The sequence below is a fragment of the Vicugna pacos genome, chromosome 8 (genome assembly GCF_048564905.1).
Source record: "Vicugna pacos chromosome 8, VicPac4, whole genome shotgun sequence".
Taxonomy (NCBI): Eukaryota; Metazoa; Chordata; class Mammalia; order Artiodactyla; family Camelidae; genus Vicugna; species Vicugna pacos.
This window is the reverse complement of record NC_132994.1, coordinates 61,363,746-61,378,605: the sequence shown is the minus strand read 5'-3', so window position 1 is coordinate 61,378,605 and position 14,860 is coordinate 61,363,746. Positions and strand designations below refer to the sequence as shown.

Below are 14,860 nucleotides of genomic sequence, written 5' to 3'. Positions count from 1 at the left end.
GGAATTACTATTTATGCGTATGGGGTTTCTTCATGAGGTTGTGAAAATATTTCATAAATATACTGAAGGGCAGTGAATTTTACACTTAAAAAGTGAATTTTGTGGTATAAGCTATATCTCAATTTAAAATATCCATTCACAGAGTTTATTATCATTAACCTACAGAGGGGTTTGAAATTTTTGCCTGTGCTTTGTTTTGTCTGCTCTTAATTTGATCATCAAAATTGTGCGTTTTAACAAACAGAATTGTTCAGAGCATTAATCTCATTTATGTGCTGCAGAGTGGATCTAACACTCAATTTCCTCATTTATCTTTGCCTTCTTCTGCATTAAAAATTTAGCCATGTGTAAAATTAAAAATAAAAAAGCTGATTACAACATCACAACTCATAAGCACTTTCAATAATTGATAATCCTGCAACAGTAAACGGCTCTGCAGTGATAGTCACCCTTTAGTGAGTGTGGCACAGAAACAGACTTGGGTCGTTCACCATTCTCTTCGTGTTGACTCTAACATCCTCTCCTGTCTTTCCTATTCAACCAAACATTTCTGGAAAGCCAGTGAGTGGAAATAATGTTTATACAGAAATGAGCTTTAAACACTGCATTATTGTCAAACTTTGGATCTTTGATACGAATAGCAAGTTAGTTATAAGGGCCACTGGAGCTGAGAACTTGAAGACAGTTAAGTCTTAGGTTAATGGGGTATTTACTTCTTAAAATAACCTCCTAAAATAGTATCTCTTTATTGTATTGCTGCATTCACATTGCCACTCTCTACCATTAATCCGATGTGCTTTCACCTTTAATCAATACTTCCACGGAGTTGCAGGAGCCACCTTACAGAGATATACTGGGCAAGCTAGGAACTCCTGGTATCAAAGGGTGTGCGGAAACTTTCAGCTTACTGTTCCCACTGAGGGTCAAGGCCAAAAAGCTATTTTCTAGACAAAACACCAAAGGACAAGCAGAGCTACTCAGCCACTCTGTATTCCCTAACTGTCCAGAACATCTCTATTCTTTCACTGTCAGCGGGAAAACTTGCTTCAAACATCACAGGAAACAAGACACAGTACTACAATCCAGCATTTTCCTCCCAGATTTATTCTAACTTTTTCTGAATGTGTACTTATCTTTGTTCCTCTTGTTTTCCCTTCAAATACGATTGCTAGTTGATTACAAAGTTAATCTCTTGTACATGCTCAGGATCCCAACTTTCTCTCCTACCCCTTAGGGGAAATACGCTCCTCCAACCAGCATTTATTGCTTTCTACATTCAAATCCTGTCTCCATGCTAAACGTTCTCTCAGCTTGTATATACGGTTGTCTTCTTCATCTTAAAGTAAACAGAAACCTCTATTCGTGCTTCACTGCCCTCCTCCCTTCCTCCATCCCATCATATCTCTTGGCTCTTCATAAAACCAAGAAACCATGAAATCAAGGCCCTTGAAAGAATGATTTACCCTCACTCTGTGTTAATTCGTTCATGTGTCATTCACTAGCCACCTTGAGGAATTTAATTTCCCTGCAGCAATGGAAAAGAAACCTTTCTCAGCAAAGACCTTTTATTTTTATTGACGATTGATGATTGATTAAAGTAGAGTTGATTTACAATATTGTGTTAGTTTCAGGTCTACAGCAAAATGATTCAGTTATGCATACATATATGTGTGTATTCTTTTTCAGATTCTTTTCCCAACATATCAAATACAGTTCCCTTGTGCTATATAGTAGATCCTTGCTGTAAAATAGCAAAAATCTGATTGCAATTCTATTAGGAAATTCTTCTGTCCTTATTGTACTTAAACTCTGACTCTTGAAACTCTTGCTGCCCGAACCTTCCCTTAAGTACTTCCTCCTACTTTTCCTTTAATTTATTTTGGCTGCTGTTAACTGGACTTCTCAAGGGCATGGGCTTTGTCTTATTTGTCTTCCCGTTACCAAGCTCCTGCATCACACAGAGCAGGCACACAAACACGTATCAGTGAATGAGTAAGTGCTCCTTCTCAGTGCCAGGGCTCTTCTCTAATCCCGGGGCACACCAGAGCTTCATCCTTGGCCCTCTTTCCGCTCATTCTGACCATTAACTGGATAATTACATTCACTTTTCACCCTTAGGCACACCTGATTTGGTGACTTCCAAACTTAAACCTCCCTTAAATACTATAGTGATTGACCCAACTGTCTTCCAGTTAACGTCTCCTGGATGGCCTGCAAGTACCACAATTCAGCATGGACAAAGCTTTCCCCATCTTTCCTTCCAGAGTCGCTCCTTTACATCTATATGAGTTATCTATCAGTTGTTAGCAGCATACATGTTGTGGCCAGACTACCTGTTTCCATTTAGTTATCTCCTAAGTAGACAGAGTTTGATTCCTTTAGTTTTCAAAGAGAAACATTTGTGAGACTGACAGATGTTTTTCTTCCTAATAGACCATTTCTTATAGCATAATCTGTATGGGTCTCTGAATCTTTTCTATGCTTTGCCAAAGTCTAAAATTTCATTTATACTACTCTGTTTTAGGATGGACCAGAGCCTGAAGGGATCAGTGGGAAAAGTGTGTGTGCATGTGTGTGTGCACACCTATTAAGTGAAAAATTTTGAGAAGAAAGGAGAGAAAAAATTCCACTTTTGCCACATAAATAATAAAACATAAAATAGGTACCTTTTAAAATATCTTTCTACTTATCTAAAGATACAGATATTTAATAAACATCAAAAATATCTGAATCTTATCAAGCACAAATGTAATACATTTATGTTACAATCACATTGCTAGCTCTTGACAAGTGACTTTGCTAAATAATTTCATTTTCTAAAACATATTCAGCTACATGTCACAGCCTATCTGATTGTCTGGAATTGCCTCAGGTATTGATTATAAATAACCACTGATTTAATACTAATAAATCAAAAGTTTTTACCACATATGGTTAGGTAAAAAGCCAATTTGTTCACAATTTATAAATTTGTATAATAAACGGTTCAAGTATAATATTGGTCCCAGAATATTTTATTACTCATGACATTTTTGTGTATTCAATTGCTTTTTCCTTTAATACTAACACATTTATTTAATGACCACATTTATTTAATGACAAATATATTTATAATAATGCGAAAAGTGGTCATGTGGTTAGGAAGTCCAGGTTGACCAAGAAAAAATTAGCCTTATGACTAAAGTGCTAGGAATTAATACCTATTCATTGTGCTGTAAGATAAACAATGACAATGCTACCGTCATTGTCCCTATTTTAAAGATGATGCAAATGAATCAGCACCACAGAAGGTGAGAATTCTTCAGTAGGAGGCCTTGTGGGTAGGCAGTACTCCCCAGATTACTTCAGAGTACATCAGCCATTTCCTGGCTCCCATCTTTGCTATGAGAAATCAGCTGTCGGTAATTATCTTTCTTTCATAGATTATCTTTTCTCTCTCTTTCTCTGTTTGCTTTTAAGATAAACTCTTTGTCATTGGTACTCTTTGTTTCCATTATGATAGATCTAGGTATAGATTCTTTATTTATCCTGTTGGGATTCATTATAATTTTTGAATCTGAAGATTCATATCTCACAAGAAGTTGTGCCACAAATGGTATTAAAGAAATGTGAACAACAAATAGAAGGTGATGTGAGAAAGAGAGAGGTTTAGTTAGTTTGTTTTAAGGTGAGAGAAATATTAGCATAAGTGTTAGTGGCATATCTGATCCAGTAAAGAAAGAAAAATTGGTGACACAGTGAGGAGAGGTGGGACTTGCTGAAGTGGTGCCTTTGAGTATATAAGAGGGGACAAGATCATGCAGAGATGGAGGACTTAGCCTTAGACATTAGGACTGACATACTGTGAGAGAGGGAAGGAAGAACATATGAGTCCAGGTATGTTTTGTTGGGTAGAAGTGGAAGCAAGAGCTTGTAGAAGTTCTTTTTTGATTATTTCTATATTTTCAATAACAATTTCTTCATGTTGGCTTCTTCATATGTTGCCATGTAGGTGAACATGGAAAAGCTACTTGTGTCAGAAGTTTGTATGGAGTTTAGAAAATGGTACTTGGCTAGGGCAGTAGTTCTCAGTCAGGGTGATACTATCCCTGGGGGACATTTGGAGACATCTGGAGACATTCTGGTTGGCACAACTGCAGAAGTGCTACTGGCGTCTAGTGGGTAGAGACCATAGATGCTGGTAAACACCCTACAATGCACAGGAAAATTTCACAAAATAAAGAATTATGTGGCCCAAAGTGTCAATAGTGCTGGGGTTAAGAAACCCTGGTCTTAGAGCTGTGGTGAGCAAACATTTTCTTAAAGGGTAAGATGAAAAATATTTTAGGCTTGGAAGCCATTTGGTCTCTGTGTAATGAGTCAACTCTGCCCTTGTAGTGTGGAAATAGCCATAGACAGTACACAGGTGAGTGGACCTGTCTGAGTTCCAATAAGCTTCATTTACGAAAACGGTGAATGGCCCAGTTTGCTGACCCCGAATCTAGAGGAGTTTTTTTCTTTCTTTTTTTTTTTTTGCTTTTTCTGCAAACACCTAAGAAATAGAAGCAGGGTTTGGACTAATCTTAGATGGTAACCATGGACAAAACCTCTGCATTCCACAAGACTATTAGTGCTTTGACATGTTGGCTATGCACCTAGTTGACACTTAGTGAATACTTTAAAATTCAGGCTTAAATAATGGTAAGTCAGTAGGCCACTTATCTTTTTATTTCAAGCATTAAATGTCCTCCTGTCATTCTGACCCCTGAGGCGACCTCCTAGTAGCCACTGTTCTCATCCGCATCCTTGTGATCTGGAGCTGCTCGTGTCTGCCCTTTCCCACAACCAGAGCGCTCCCTCTTCTCCATCCTCAGGCGCGTAGGGCTCTTCAGTCCACGCGCTCACACACACAGGGCCAAACTTCACTGAAAGGTCATTATTTATTGTCTACCTCATCACTCTTCTAATGGTTTACTTTTTTTCTACTGTTATTAATCAGCACACACACATCCTAAACAGGAAAAGAGTTTGCTATTTTAGTGAAAACAATGCACAATTCTCTTTAGGATTTGTAAAAACCAAATCTTTAAGTCAGTCAAAATCAAATTTTTACTGGTTAGGGACTGAAATAATATTCCTTTTGCAGAACCAGACAATTAAATTTATTTTATTCCTTTACAATTTTCAGAAATTGAGAAAAATGCAACCTAACATCTCTTTTTAAAATTATGTTAAGTTTCTCAGAAATCTATCATTCTTGATGTGGAGACACTAAGTTAGTAATACTGCCCTGAGTTGCCTTCATTTGTTATCTTTAGCTTAGCTAGCAATAGAAGAATCATATCCAGACAGTGAATGGAAAAGTTATCTTGACATTTTTAATATTTTCCACTGAAGATGTGGCATGTATTACCTTTGGGAATTTATATGTAATTTGACTATTGAAAACTTTTTTTCTTATACCATAGTAATTAATTTTGTATTTATCCTCAATAAGGCTAAAGTTCAAAATAAATATAGTTTTTTAAAGCATGACCTTTATTTCTAGTAAAAGATCGCTTTACTGTGAAGAAAGAAAGATAGCTAATGTGGTTCTGGCATTTCAAAAGAATTTGCTAGAAGTTAAAAAGTAAGATAAATAAAAGAAGGTAGGCCAGAGGGTAAGAAGATTAGAGAAAAGGCCACTGGGGCTTGGCTTTGGGAGCCTCACAGGACTGGGGGAAACAGACTCCATTCACTTGAGAAGCATACACGGAAACTCACGCACCAGGTCCAAGGGCAGAGGCAGTGATTTCATGGGAACCTGGGCCAGACCTGCCTGCTGGATTTGGAGGGTCTCCTGGGGACGTGGGGGACCGCTGCGGCTCACTCAGGGGACATAAAAGCTGGTGGCAGACATTCCAGGAGTGTTATCTACATGATCTTCCCTGGAGTCTGACATCTTGATTGGATCATTAGCACCAAGACCTAGCCCCCCAACAGCCTGTAGGGAAGCCTCAGGCCAAACAACATACAGGGTGGGAACACAGTCCCACCCATCAAAATTCCTAAGCTACAAAGGCCTCTAGACACAGCCCCACCCACCAGAGGTCCAGGACCAAGCTTCACCCAGCAGTGGGCAGGCACTGGCTTCTCCTGCCAGGAAACCTGCATAAGCCTCTAGACCAGCCTCACCCACTAGGGCAGACACCAGAAATTAGAAAACAACAATCCTAAAGCCTGTGGAAGGAATCCACAAACACAGAAAGATAGACGATATGAGGCAGCAAAGGAATATCTCCCAGGCCAAGGCACACGGTAAAATCTCAGAAGAAGAAATAAGTGATAAGGAGATAGGTAGTTTATCTGAGAAAGAGTTTAAAGTAATGATGGCCAAGATGTTCAGAGAACTCAAGAGGAGTATAGATGCACAGAGTGAAGTTTTTAGCAAAGAGTTGGAAAATATAAAGAATACCCAAACAGAGTTGAAGAATAAAATTAGCGAAATGAACAACACACTAGAAGGAACCAAGAATAGACTAAATGAGGCAAAAGAATGGACCAGTGAGCTAGAAGACATATTAGTGGAAATCACTATTTCAGAACAGAAAAAAGAAAAAAAGAATGAGGATAGTTTAAGAGAACTCTAGGACAACATGAAGCACTCTTATATTCAAATTATAGGGGTCTTAGAAAGAGAAGAGGGATAGAAAAGACCTGAGAAAATTTTTGGAGATATAATAACCAAAAACTTCCCCAACTTGGGAAAGGAAACAGTCACTCTAGTCCTGGAAGCACAGAGAGTACCATATAGAATCAACCCAAAGAGGAACACATCAAGGCACACAGTCATCAAATGACAACAATTAAGGATAAGGAGAAAATATTAAAACTACCAAGAGAAAAGCAACAAATAACATACAAGGAAACTCCTATAAGGTTATCAGCTGATTTTTCAGCACAAACTACAGGCCAGAGGGGAGTGGCATGATATATTTCAAGTGATGCAAGGGGGAGACTTACAACCAAGAATATTCTATCCAGCAAGGCTCTCATTCAGACTTGATGGGGAAATCAAAAGCTTCACAGATAAACAAAAGCTAAAAATTTAAGCACCATCAAACCAGCTTTACAACAAATGTTAAAGGACCTTCTCTAGTCATCAAACCTTAAGAAAAGAAAACAAAAAGAAGAAAGAGGGAAAAAAAAAAGAGACCTACAAAAGATTGCTTTGGCTGTTTGGGGTCTTTTGTGGTTCCTTATAAAATGTGGAATTGTTTGTTCTAGTTCTCTGAGGAATGTCACGAGTATTTTGATGGGGATTGCATGGGATCTGTGAATTGCTTTGGGTGGTGTGGTCATTTTGATAGTGTTGATTCTTCCAATCAAAGAGTACAAGAAATCTTTCCATTTCTTTGTGTCATTTCAGTTTTCAGAGTATAGGTAACTTCCTTGGTTAAGTTTATTTCTAGGTATTTTGTTGTTTTTGATGTAATGAAAATGTCTCTGCCAGTTATAAATTTCTGGTTTTTGAAATGAAAAAAAAAAAAGTGAATGAAGGGCTGCAAATGGCAAAAATATCTTTCTTTTTTATGGGTGAGTTGTATTCCATCATATCTATATCTATATCTATCTATACATTTATGCTGCATCTTCATTATCTATTCAGCTATTGATGTGCACTAAGGATGCTTCCATATCTTGGCAATTATAAATAACATTGCTGTTAATGGCAGGATTTGTGTATCTTTTTGAGTTAATTCTTATTTTGTGGTTTGCTTTATTCCTTTGATAACTACGTAAGCTAAAAAGCTAAAGCTCTAAACGTTCTTAGAAACAATGAACAGTACATATATGTACATTAAAAAAAATATGTTCAGTAAAAAAAAAAGAAAGAAATATCAAGCCATGAAAGACATAGAAGAAATGAAAAAGACATACTACTAAATGAAAGTAGCCAGTCTGAAAAGGCTACAAACTGTACGATTCCAACCAAAAGACATTCTGGAAAAGGAAAAGCTACAGAAACAATAAAAAGATCATGGTTTCCAGGGATTTGGGGAGAGGGAGGGAGGAATGAAAAGATAGAGCACAAGGGATTTTTAGAACAATGAAATTAATCTGTATGATACTATAGTGGTGGCTGCATGTCATTATGCATTTGTCAAAACCCATAGAATGTACAACATCAAGATTGAACTCTAATGTAAACTATGGACTTTGGTTGATAATAATGTGTCCATGTTGGTTCATCGATTGTACCAAATATGCCTCACTAATAAGGGATGTTGAGGGTAGGGGAGTGTATACGTGTTGGTGGGGAGGGCTATGTGCGAACTCTGTATTTTCTGCTCAATTCTGTTGTGGAATTGAAACTGCTCTAAAACAGTAAATTCTATTTTAAAAAAAAAGATTAGAGAAAAATGGTGATTAACTTATGGAAATTATGCGGAAATTAGATGAAAGGATAAAATGGAAGAGAAAAAACTTACGCATGATGAGCAATTAGCAGAAGAACAATGAAAAAGAATAATTTTTAAAGATTCTGCTTTCAATGTATCTTGAAAAGGTTTGGTTATACAGGAACATTATTCCAATGATTTAAAGTTTTCTGCTTCAGGATAATATCAAACTTTGATGCTATTGCCCATCATGCACAAGAATTTTTTTCTCTTCCCTTTTGTCCTTTCCACCTAATTCCCATAGATTAATCACCATGTTTTTTTCCTAATCTTACCGTCTGACCTACTTTCTTTTATTTATCTTACTTTTAAACTAACTTAAAATACCAAAATACAAGATGAGCTAAAAGTTTATCCACCAAAGTGAACTGTTGTCATAACAAAAATTGGATGGACTTGAAAGGTAACGAGAAAAATATCTTACCTCTGTGGATCTGGGCATTCAATTCCTCCTACTTGATTATCTACATTATTCTACATATTAATACATATTTTTCCTAAATTGACATTGTTTAAATTGACTTCCCAAGAATATGAAATTCAATAATTATTTAAAAATAGTATTTTTTCTTCTTCTTAGATTGTCACCCTTGTTAGTGCTTAAATATTAATTTAAAATATTTTTTAGTTTAGAAATATATTTTCTAGGAAGGTGTAGATCATTTTCTAAAGTGAGCCCCCAAATCTCTGCTTACGTTATTTTGAATTGTTTTGATAACCTAATATCCTCAAGTCTTAGTAATACGTTTGTTGTCTCTATTAGCTTAATGTTTGAACTTTTATAGCATCTTTTATGTGGTAGCAAACAAAATCAAAGTCTTCCAAATATCTTATTAAAAAAACAAAAAGCCTTTGGAGTCAAAAAGCTTTGGGTTTAAATACTGGCTCAGCCACTTTTTCACTTGTAACAGAGAAAGAGTTTACTTCACCATTTGAGTGTCAGTATCTTAACCAGAAAAATGGGATCATAATTTCTAGTTAAGAAAATTAAAGGAGTTTTATTAGCTAATGTAGCCAAAGTTTGAACCTCAGTACCCACCACTGAGCTTCTCATTAAATGACAACTTCTATTATTATTATCTAATTGAGAAAATCCAAGTATTTCTGAGGCAGTTAAATTTTTTTCCCAAACATTTTACTTTTTTATCCAGATATTTTACTTGCTAAACAATGAGATGCATTATAGACTGTTCTACACAAACAAATACTAACCCTGTGAAATGTCTTTGTGCCTAAAATAGTTTTGTTTTGCATATTTCTCCTGGTAGAAAAATGTCACAGTTTCAACTTTCCAAGTACAAATTGTCAAACACGTCCTATGTAAAAAAGAACTGTTTTCTGAAGCTAGTAAATACAAGGGAAGTTAGCAAAACTTTCCCATCGTTACTTAGCAACCAGCTAATACTTTTGAAAAATCTCCTTTGAAAACTAAATTACCATGCGATGTGTGTCTGTTGCTAAATTGAAGATCAAATATGCAGTCACAATTTCCCTAAAGGATACAGTTGAAACCTGGTTAGCATCAGATCATTACTGCTAAGAGACCAACGTTTTGTTCTTGCTGTTTAGGAATGTGATTATGTGCTGTTACTTAGACATAATAAATTCATAATAATGGCTCTCAGACTGAGATTGTAAATGGGAATTTGTCAGGTAGCCAACTGCTTCTCTTTAATACTTAATATGTGCCAGTCCTCCAGAAGCATTCCTTATTTGGTGTGAGAACACACGTATAAAGTGTGATATGAATAAGGTCACAGTACCTTCTGGTTTGCCTAAGATGGATCTTGCTTACATCTGTTGTAGATCAGTGGATGCTGTTAATTATTTTAACACCTCTTTTCATTCTCAAAATTGACCTGCTTTGGACAATACATTACAAGCTCACCCTAGGTGTGAAACGTTGGCGGACAGTCCAGAAGAGAGTAGTGGAAATAGTTAGAGGCATGGGAAATAGCCTCTATGAAGAAATAACTAAAGGAATTGGGTTCATTTGTTTGTTGAAGAAGAGAAAACTTACGGAGATTACATACTTGAAGGAGAAAATACAGGAGATACTCTAAGAGGAATCAAAAGCCTCTGCCTTCCTTCCCACCCAGAACTAAAATTCTCACATTGGAAACAGGCCATGTAGAGGTTGTAGAGGGAGAGAAAGTAGAGGTTGGGAAGATGCTGTCCACACTGGATTGCGCCCTAGTAAGGGTTATTTTTTCCCCTATTTTGAATATCCTTTAAAGAACAAGTAGACTATGAACATACTCTCTTGTCCAGCAGTTCTGGTTATATCCTGCAGAGAAATGCATGAAAATGCCCAGCAGGATGTCCATATCGGGCTGTGAATAGCTCCACTGTCTGTAATGGGACCATTTGAAAATAATTCATCTGTCTACTAACAACAAAATTTATAAAATATGAGATAGTCAAACAGCGAAATAAACTGTACAAAAACAAAAACAATTGAACTTACGTTCCCCAACGTGAACGTAATTCAAAAACATCATGTTGAGCCAAAGACCTAAGTTAACAAGAGAATGCAGGTTACAAAGGCATTGTCACTTGCACCAGAGGCTGAAACTGCTGCAGGGGTCCAACTACAGCTGGTAATCTTCCAAGTTACCCAGTGAATGGGTTGAGGCAATATTCTCGAGTGGTGGATGTTCTTTAGAATCCAAAGAGGCTTGTTAATATCTGTGCTGCTTTCTTAGTTGTGGGACATACATGGTATTCCTAATGGGATATGCTGGCATACCTCAGACCAAGGATCTCTAAGCACTACTGGTGCTGCAGGCCTCCGACTTTTTGAAGGAATGATTTCCAACTCTCTGGTGTGCATTTTGCCTTACTGACGCATCCAGAGTATTGCAACTTCTTGATCCTCAGTTTCAATTATTATGCTATCAAATATAGTGGCTTGCTGTGAAGGTCTGAGAAATGTCCAGATGACTGAGGTACCCTTGAACTGAATTGTGTTCGAGATCAGGAGTGTTATCGTAGTCCTGGGAAGGCTGTGAGGGAGTCTGCCGTCATCCATCATGATCCATCTGATTTTTGTAAAGGTCAGATTGGTGAATTAAATGGAGACATGATGAGGACATGACCCTGCATCCTTTAAACTTTTAAGCCCTTAAATTTTAAACAGACTTTGCTCCTTATTCTTATGACAGAACTGGACATTTATTGAAAATTAACGACTCTGGAAAATCAATGCTTTCCTCAAAGTGATAATAAATGACACTTTCTAGAAGGAATGTTACTGCCTTCCAAAGATATTTACTTTCAAAAGCAATCTCATGTATCTAACCTAATGCCTCAAAAATTTGATAACTAAATGAGATTATTAAATGTATATTAATTCATTGCCATGACTAATACTGTTTTGCTGATAAATTTGTGGGTGTTACACTCACATACTCACTGCTAAAGGTAATGAGCAAATAGATTATAACAATTTACAAGGTACAGATTTCTGCTGTTATGAAATAGCATAAATGAACTTGTGCCTTCATATTGACCTAAGGTGCATGAAATGGTTTACCTCTTGATTTTAGTAAGTTTGATAGTCTCTCTTTGGACATTAAATACTCAAGACATTTTCTTTTCTCTTTTATTTTCCATCTCTTTGTTAGAGAACTACCATAACACACTTGTCTCTTTATCCATTATTTTTATTACATATGGTGGTATGTGAAACATATAAACTGAAGTGCACAATTATTCTAAAATGCACCTGAATAAGGCAAAATACATGTTTGTCCTAGAAGTAGACTCATGGACGTAGAAAACAAACGTGTGGTTACCAAAGGAGAAAGGGTGGAGAGGGATAAATTAGGAGTTTGAGATTAACAGATATACATCACTATATATAAAACAGATAAACAACAAGGACCTACTGTATGGCGCAGGGAACTATATTCAGTTTCTTGTAGTAAGCTCTAATGGAAAAGAATCTGAAAAAATAAAAACAAAAAAATACATGTTTATCAATTACCTTAGAAAAATGATTTCTGCGATCCTTATCTTTTGCTTCTCTAAAATTGTAAAGGTCAGAATTGGATGGATGCACCAAGGACCTGGACAGGTTGAGTCTGACATCAGGTCATGAAGGACTTGCAACCAACACACGTTCCTCCTCTGACCTTTATGATTCCTGTTTCTAGTTGGCAGTCATTGCCCCGTGACAAGTACTTTAGTAGTCTTACATTAAAAAAATTAGTATTTGTGTTATAATTCAACTTTTCATGTGTATATATCTCCAACAAATACACCACAACGCATTAAGGATCACATCCTAAGTTTGTGATGTCCAAGTCACCTGATCCAATGCTGTCTACTTCAATAGTATTTGTATATTGATTGTCTGATGTGAATTAGCTGCTTTTCGGGGAAGGATTTGAAAACAACAAAAAGGTTATTCTTCCCATCCACCACTTCAAAGAGCAAATCAGTACCTTAGTGTATGTTGAAGGGAGAAAATTCTTTTCTTCTATATTTTTAGGAACCAGGGTTATGTGAAAAGCAGGGGCTTAATGCTCAAATCACTTAAAGAGGCAATACAAGCTGGTAAAATAGTTCCCACCCTTTTTTTTTTTTTGCTACATTCCACAAGCTCTTTTTTGTGTGGTGCTTAGAGAGAATACCCCCTTACTCCATCAGATCACATTAAAAATTGAAGTGAAAGGTGCTCAGGCTGGTTCAGAAAACTATTACCCTCATCAGAGCCTTCTCTGGTCTCCTTTTAAGGAAGGAAGCATTAGAATTTTTGTTTCCTGTTTCACTCATCTCTCTGAATTCCCTGAGCTAAAGAACAACTATGAATTTTCTGGTGAAGTTCTTGCACAATTAAGTCTTAGCAGAGCATAGAATCCCCTACATGGCAGGCCCCCAAAGGCAGACCATCTCACCACAGTGGATGTATATGAAGTGTAGGCTAGTGTTCTACACCTAGTTAGATACATCTGTATTTGTCTAGGCTGATGGATAAAATCTGCTTATAGCTGTAATTTTGCTAAGGATCTGTTCTAATGAGTGAAACTATTGAGATTTACCAAACTGTGTCTAAATAGTTGTCATTAATTTTTTTACACTTTTTCTTTTGAGAATTTTTTTTTCTTGTCCTCCTCCCTTCCCTCCTTCTCACACAAGCTTTGCACTGTGGTACAGTGTCTATGACCATATTATGTGGCAGACCGTCTGGGCTGTCTTTGTTTGGGTTTTTTTTTTTTTGGTCTACTTTTTAAAATTGAAGTATAGTTGATGTACAGTATTATGTTACTGGTGTACAATATAGTGATTCAGATTTTTATAGGTTGTACTCCATTTATAGTTACTATAAAATATTGGCTGTATTCCCTGTGTTGTACAATATATCCTTGTAGCTTGGTTTATATCTAATAGTTTGTACCTCTTAAAATCCTATATTGCCCCTCCCCCTCCACTCTCTCCTCTGGCAACCATTAATTTGTTCTCTATATCTGTGAGTCTGTTTCTTTTTTTTTTTTCTGTTATATTCACTAGTTTGTTGTGTATTTTAGATTCCACATATAAGTTATACAATATTTGCATTTCTCTGTTTGACACTTCACTTGGTACAATGCCCTCTAAATACATCCATGTTGCTGCAAATGGCTTTATTTCACTCTTTTTTATGGCTGAGTAGTATTCCATTGTATGTAAACATGACATCTTCTTTATCCATTCATCTGTTGATGGACACTTAGGTGGCTTGAATATCTTGGCAGTTGTAAATAATGCTGCTATGAACACTGGGGTGCATGTATCTTTTCAAATTAGAGTTTGGGTTTTTGGTTTTTTTTTTGGTTATATAACCAGGAGCGGAATTGCTGGTCATATGATAGTTCTATTTTTGTTTTCCACAGTGGCTGCACCAATTTACATTTCCACCAACAATATAGGAGGCTTTCCTTTTCTCCACATCCTTGCCAGCCTTTATTATTTGTGTTCTTTTTTGATGATGGCCATTCTGACAGGTATGAGGTAAGATCTCACTGTGGTTTTGATTTGCATCCTTGATGGTTAGCCATGTTAAGCATCTTTTCACAAGCCTGTTGGCCATCTGCATTTCCTCTTTGGAAAGATGTCTATTCATTTCTTCTGTCCATCTTTTAATCAGGTTTTTTTTTCAAACTTTTGTAATCAGGGCTTTAACTTGTATATTCCTTAGTGGGAATTGGGAATGTTTCCCTCTGGGAGAGGGAAATAGTGAGATGTGTCACCCCTGGGCACTCACAGGCCCCATGGCTTTATGTACATGCGGCACCAGGCTTACAAAGGAGCAGGCATTTCATGGGAAGAACAGAGCACCCAGAGCAAAAGGCTTTGCAAGTGGAGCATGGGCAGCATTCCACCCCACTGACCCCTTCAGCCCAGTGCTTGTGCGCAGTATCTGAGCTGCATAACCCAAGGCTGAATCCCTGGCTGGA

The 14,860-nt window shown here is 36.9% G+C and overlaps 1 protein-coding gene across 1 annotated transcript in view; it reads left to right on the top strand.

Annotated features, from left to right (window-relative positions):
* The first annotated feature begins 3,296 nt into the window (after positions 1 to 3,296).
* Positions 3,297 to 14,860, top strand: part of EPM2A (EPM2A glucan phosphatase, laforin) — a 96,922-nt gene continuing 85,358 nt past the window's right edge. Inside the window, exon 1 of the mRNA XM_072965982.1 lies at positions 3,297 to 3,401. The gene's annotated coding sequence lies outside the window, so the exon portion shown is untranslated. The remainder of the gene's footprint in view (positions 3,402 to 14,860) is intronic.